The 6,746-nt window shown below is 43.8% G+C and overlaps 1 long non-coding RNA gene across 1 annotated transcript; it reads left to right on the top strand.

Annotated features, from left to right (window-relative positions):
• The first annotated feature begins 1,668 nt into the window (after positions 1-1,668).
• LOC121077093 lies at positions 1,669-4,148 on the top strand. The gene is made up of 4 exons (XR_005823891.1): positions 1,669-1,949; positions 3,041-3,146; positions 3,385-3,539; positions 3,701-4,148. It is a non-coding gene; the product is annotated as an uncharacterized LOC121077093 (long non-coding RNA).
• The last annotated feature ends 2,598 nt before the right edge of the window (positions 4,149-6,746 follow it).

Consider the following 6,746-nt stretch of genomic DNA (forward strand, 5'->3'; position numbering starts at 1 on the left):
CATATCTTTTCTGACAGTGAGCTTCTCACACACGGAGAAGTTGTCAATTCACAATCACTTCAAATGCAGGCAAAGCAGAATATCGGCCTGTCTTTGTTCACAGCCCCATGCAACTGTAACAGCCATTTCTGCACCTTTTCTTTTTTGAGATAAACAAATACTAGTTCCTGAATCAGAATGGGAGAGCTTAGACTGTAAAAATAAGTAGATGGCAATAGCCCAGAGATTTATCTGTGCTCTTATATGAGGTCTCCAATGTTGACAAGAGATGACTATTTTCATAACAGAAGGTTTTTAGGGTTCAATTCCATAAATCAGTTTAGGCTGGTCTGAGTCAGGCTTCCCTCTATCTCAGCAAGCCACATCAGTGACCAGAGTAACTTTTTTTTTTTTTTTTTTTCCCACTTAAATTATACCCTGTTCATTAGCACAAATGAACTGAATGGAAAGAGGAAAATTGCTCCCCAGACCCTGCATTTGGCAGTGAATTTTCTATATAAAAAGGAAATGCCTGTCTCTTCAGCTTTAATTGTTCATATTCTTAAGCAAACAAAGAGAACATAGTAAAGTGAGGTTCATGGTATTCTTCCTCTGAAGCCATTCATGTGCCTCTGGGAAAGATTTGGCTTCTGTGCTTGCCAAGCTAATCAGTGAAACAGAAAACACAGAACAGTAATGCGCATTTTAATCCCAGGCACTGCATAGTCACACACACAAAAAAAAAAAAAAAAAAAAAAAAAAAGAGAAAAAGTTTGAAAGATAAATCCACCTGATACCCATGGCCACTTGACACTAAACACCTTGGACTAGAGAGAGAAAAGCAGAAGGGACATTTCTCATTTTAGTACCAGCAAGGACAGGAATAAAAACTGGAAGAAGAATGGATAGGACCCAAGTTCCAGGTTGGACAAGCCCCAAATACACAAATTAATCCATCATCCGGTGTAATTAAGCATCACTGACATGAGCAGTGGGTTGCCAGAGCGGCCAGATGAACAGACGATGTGGCAGGCTTTCCACAGGTCTCAGTGTTAGCCTTGGCTCTGCTTGTACTATGGATAGCACAAAGCCGACCAAAGGCTTTGAAATCCTGCTCCATGTTTCCTCTTGGGAAAAGCCTTCACTTAGCATCTGTATCTGAATCCTGATATGGCATGGCTCTCCCTCGCTTTGACATAAAATATTTTGTAGCTGTGGGTTAGGTGTTTGGAGGCATGCACCGTGCGATGCAGCGCACAGTGGGGAAGGTCAGGTTGGAGTGTGGGGCAGCCTCCCCTCCCCAGCCCCTGCTTGCTTCACCCATGTCCCGGGCAGTTTCCCTGGAAAGACGGGATGTGCCATGAGCAGCAGCAGAGGTGACTCGTCTCTTCTGGTGAGCGGCTTGCAAAATGTTGCAAAAGCAAGAAAGAGTTTGCTAAGTTTTGTTTTCACATCTAGAAAAGGAGGAACCCTACAGGACTGTGATTTAGATCAGTCCCTCAAGTGAGAAAGAGAGACGGAAGCAGGAAATTAGCTTTCCTGTGACATCTTCTTGTATCGAGGTTACTCAGCCTCAGACAGGACTAGCAGCCTCTCATTTGCCAAGCACGACACCCAGCAGCTGAGCAAAGCCCCCCCCCCCCCCCCCCCCAATCCAGAGGAAGATCAGAGAGTTTCAAGAACATTTTGAAGCTTCATTTGACATTTCCCTGGAGATAACAAATCTGCAGGCACTGCATGCAGGATCATGCCCAGAGCGCCCGTCCAGGTTGGAGTGGTCAGGGGCTGGCTTTGCTCCCCAGGACACTCAGGTGTCACTGCAGGCACCCGTGGAGCCGCACAGCCCCAGCTCACGTCAACAGCCATGGACAAACTGAGACTGTGTCGGGAACTGGAGATCAGCAGCTGCTTCATCCCTGAAAGGTGGGGAAGCCTCGGCAATTCTTCTGAGATGAAAGCACTGCGAACAGGTAACAGGCAGTAAACCTTCATGTATTTTCCTTTTGCTTTGCATTCGTTCCACAATCCTGGTTCCGGAACATTTGAGATTAACTCCACAGAAGCAGTATTTGAGTTTCCATTTGAGTAAGTTGTAGAAACTATTGCAGATAAAAGAGCCTAAATTTACACATGTAAACATGTTTTGCCCAGTAATTGAAACTTGGAACAGTCTTCACAGAGTATGCTGGCTGGCTACTCCATACAGCCACATGCTAGTTGGGTGGTTTGCCTATTTATTTGTTCCCTGGATTGTTTAGGACACTGGATGATTCTGCATCAGTAAGGAAAAAATGGAAAATTACTACCTTGACCACAAAGTATTACAGAAATCAGTCTCCAAATAGCTCTGGAAATCTTTCTGTATTGCTTGGTCCCAGGTCCAGAGGTCGTTTTCCAGTGCTCTCACTTAGCTCCTTAGACCTGAGATTTTGAGCCTGCAATTTGCCCAAGCACTGCATTTTGCAAACACACGCAAGCCCCTGAATTCTTTGCCTGCTTAAAGCTGTAGAGATGTGAGTATGGTGTGGCATAGCTGTATGTCTGAAACAGCAGTATTTTTCAGCAGCTAAAGGCCAGCCCTTCAAGTAAGTCCCAGCACTGTTCAGCAAACCTGAGGCTTTCCCTGACGTTGAAAAATGCCCCTCTCTGCTTCTGATCAGTTAAGCCATTCCTCCTTTGCTGCAGTATTTTCCTGGACTGCTGTGGAGAACATCTCAGCCTGCAGCCCTGCTGTCTGCCCGTGTCCTGTACACGCTCTCTTGCTTGTTGCCCTGGGTCAGGCAAAGCAGCCTGAGGAATTCACCTCGCTGCCAGGTTTTTCTGTCCCTGGGCTGTCCGGGCTGTCCTGGGCGCGCCATCACACAGCGGCTTCATTTCTTCAAGAGCCTTTGGTGAGAAATCCAGCACAAACCTTTCTGGGGACCCAAACTGGCTGTATGTAGTGGGTCCTCCTTGTCCACACTGCCTCCTTTAAGCAAGAATGTTTCTCTAAAACCAAGGCATCAGACATTTCCTCCAGTCAATCACCTTTCTCCACATGTGTGTTGATTTTGTTTTTCAGGCTGCCTGGAAGGGAAGCTGGATGTGCTGATCTGAAGTGACTGGGATTGCCCCTGGCTCTTGTTTTAGAAAGGATGCCACATTTGCCATTTTGTGTTCCCTTGGTGGTAAGACAGGTTTAATTTACAAATTAAAAAGCACAGTAATTAGTGTTTTTGTATTTGAGCACTTTAGACCTTCTGGGGAAGTACTGTTTGGAATATGTTCTTCAGATTTCATTATTGTAACTTCAAAACCTCTTTTGCCTGAATTAACTGAAAACTAAAAAATAAATGCGTCAGAGTGACTGACAAAAACAAATGTCCCTTTCCGATTGTTTTTGCTTCTGCTGTCACTTGTTTGCAGGCACAGAGAGCTGTACTACGCACCCCCCCCTACTGAATTTCAGACCTGCAGAGGCTTTCAGCTGCCTGTTCTCCCCACGAGTTTGTGGCTGCTTCAGGCATCACCTGCTGTCCAAAGCCCTCCTGAGCCGCAGCTCCTTGCACAGCTGCCCACAGGTACACTTGTCACCGTATTCAGGTACCCAAATCAGGGGCCCGAGGGGTGCTTTTGCCCAAGCAGAGCTTGGAAGGACACTAATTACTGCCAGCTTCTCCGTGGGACCATCCTTTGTAAGCTAATGCGTTTTTTTCTTTGTCACCTCTCTTCCTTTTCTCAGAGCTGCACAAAGAGACAGAGACCTGAAATGAAAGCACAGTTCACCACTACAGCTCAAGCCTCATCTTCCTTCATTCCTCGCTTCCTCAGTATGTGAGTTATCCCAGCAAACCTATCACAACTTCAAATCAATCCAGGAGCAGAAATGATGAGCAAATGCAGGATGCCCTTGTTTAAAGGCAGGAAAATGTACAGCAAACGCTAAGGTGCTACTGAAATTTTTCTCACCCTGTCAAATGCATCCAAATCCCAGTTAATCAACTTGTCTTCCTAGATGATGAGTGGAGAGGTGTAAATGAGAGGTCTCTGCCATGTCTCCCAATCTCTAATGCTTTGAGAAGGGCTCAGGGTGGCAGGATTCCCGTTACAGAGTCTTGCCTGCAGAGTTGCAGCTCTCTGGCCTCAGATTCACAAGGCACTTGTAGATAGGCTTGTTTTTAAGACTGAAAAGTGAACAAGTTTTGAACTTCTCGTCAAAGGCAACACAACTCCATGTGAATGCAGAGAGAAGTGTGCTTCTAAATGCTTCTAAATGCAGTTTCTGGATGGTCTCAGTTGAACTTGAGGGTCTCCTGCTTACGGTTTCTGTATTTTCACAGACAGACTAAAAGCAATACGCACAGGTTGGTGCATCAAAGAGTAGACTGCTTTCAGAGGTGAAGAAGCAAATGTGTACAGTAACAGTATATGTACATGACACATGAAAAATTGCTTATTTTCTCCATTCATTGTCAAGTCATTTTTGTTAGCAATGAGTTTTCAGTTAAGGAAAAGATGGTTTGGGTTTCTTTTTTCTGTCCTATATTCCAACAGAGATTATGAAGAATGACCAGATTTAGCACCTACCTAAGAAGAAAACTTACCCTAAGGAGTGTTAAAGGCTTGGAGGCTTCTGGAGCCAAAAGTCTACCACAGCAAAGGAAACTGCATTCTTCAGAAACGTCAGGGTGGCTGCTCTTCCCAGAAATGGGGCTCTTCCCGTGGACTGCAGACTGCCTACCAGCACAGTGAGCCACGCTGGCGTACCAAGAGACTCCAACAGGACTTCGCTGTCTGTCAGTGTTACCTGCTGGTTTCATACCACAATGGATATCATGTGGCCAGATGTCAGATGGGAACTGAACACACTGTCAGTGGCAGTCTCTGTGATTTGAAGGAGATAAAAAGGAAAAAAAGAAAAAAAAAAAAAAAAGAAAAAAATTAAGGCTCAAGATCCAGACCCAAGAGGACTAGCTAGACAATACCCATCAGCTCAGGGAGAGGGAAGATTTACAGTGTCATATTGGTTTTCTTTGTTCTGTCACCCAAATCTTTCAGCTGAAAATTCAAGGACTATCAAACCCATTTTAAAGCCTTTCTTTTCCAGCCACTCTGAAGTTCCATTATTAGTAGCTATTACGTACTTGCCATTTGTGTTTTGAATAATAAAGTCTAAATTGTAACAGTCCACAGAAAATCAAATGCAATTGCTATTGCATTATTGGTCTTTTCTTGTTTTCTTTTCTTGTTTTCCTTTTTTCTTTTTTTTTTCTTTTTTTCCTTTTTTCTTTTTTTTTTTTTTCCTATTGAAGCCCTTTTTATAAGACTTTTCCCTCCACCCACTTGCTTATGATGAATGTAAGTGCTGTTTAAAATATATGCTAATGGAAAATTTTAATCTGAAATAATGTGTATGAAAGCACTGTTCCCATTTATATGGACAGCTAATGCTGGATCATACTCTGACCCTGGGGAAACTGTGCCTGAATATCACTGGAAGTTTAATTTACAGTTCTTGCCACCTGAATTTTAATTTGACTTAAGACAGCAAATGAATTTAAAATTTGGTTATAGTTTCTGTTTTAAATTTGAAATATCAGTTGTTTAGATATCTGACATTTTTATCCCAGGTAGGCAAAGCCTCCACACAGCTCCATCTGGAGAGAGGCTTGAAGTCCCTGCTTTGTGAGTTGAGCTCAGATGGAACAGTAATTTGAAGGGAAGTGGTACGGTGCAGAAGATCTTGCCCTGCAGTTCAGAATTTGTTAATTCACTCCCTGGCTATGCTGCCGTCACCTTACGTAAACCTGAACTGGCTTTTTAAATGCAAGTCTCATGAGAGAGAAGGGGTGAGTGACCTACGTGTTACCCATCTGTATACATTAAAAGGTGAATGCAGGTATCGTGCATGGTGATAAATATTTCAGGGAATTGGCTATGCCTTTTGTGCCTCAAAATATGATGATGATAACAGAGCAGACATCAATATTTGAGGGCAAAAGGAGTTTTCCTGAAGCTGGTAAATTACAATGCCTCTGTACCTGTGTATCATTAATGCATCGGTCTAGAGGGCATCTAGCCCTCCAGGAGACAAAATGACCTTCTGACATTTAAAAGTAAGACACCAGAAGGAAAAATATTGAATATCTTTAACATCTTCAGTCTGCAAAGTCTCCACACAGACAGGCAGGTAACTTGAATTTTGCCCAAGAAAAAAATGCAGAACACTCAAAGCAAATTTATTCCACAGCACAGCCACTCCTGCTCCTAAAATATTTTCTGGTAGGCAAAGAAGCAGACTGATGTCAGAATGACATGGAAGCAAAGGCTGGCTGCTCCACAGGGTGCCTGAGGGGCAATGGGGCCAGTGGCTGGCACAGGAGCCAGGAGAGAGCTGCTGTGAAGAAAAAAAACACAGGAACCTTAAAGCCAGAACATAACAAGTTGCACTGATATGAATTATTTCAAAATAACATGATTTAAATGAAATGTTTTAATCAGTGCCTTTGGAAACATGGCTGACTTGTTTTAGTCTCCACTTGGATTTCAGGTTGCAAACAGTTTGAGACCTTCAGTTCATCCAGAAGTTCAGGCACATGCATGAACATGAGCAGCAGCAGAGCACCAAAACCTGTGCTAGCTCTGAAAGCCATGGACAAGTGCTCTACTGAGTCAGCTTACCAAATGACTCCGGACGGGGACGTGCTGTAGGTTGTGTGCTGGCTTGCTGAGCTAGACATGTCGACGTTAGCTATCAGGGAAGCGCACAGAGAGAGTGGGGTGGAGAA

Source organism: Cygnus olor, chromosome 13 (assembly GCF_009769625.2).
Source record: "Cygnus olor isolate bCygOlo1 chromosome 13, bCygOlo1.pri.v2, whole genome shotgun sequence".
In the NCBI taxonomy this organism is placed as follows: domain Eukaryota; kingdom Metazoa; phylum Chordata; class Aves; order Anseriformes; family Anatidae; genus Cygnus; species Cygnus olor.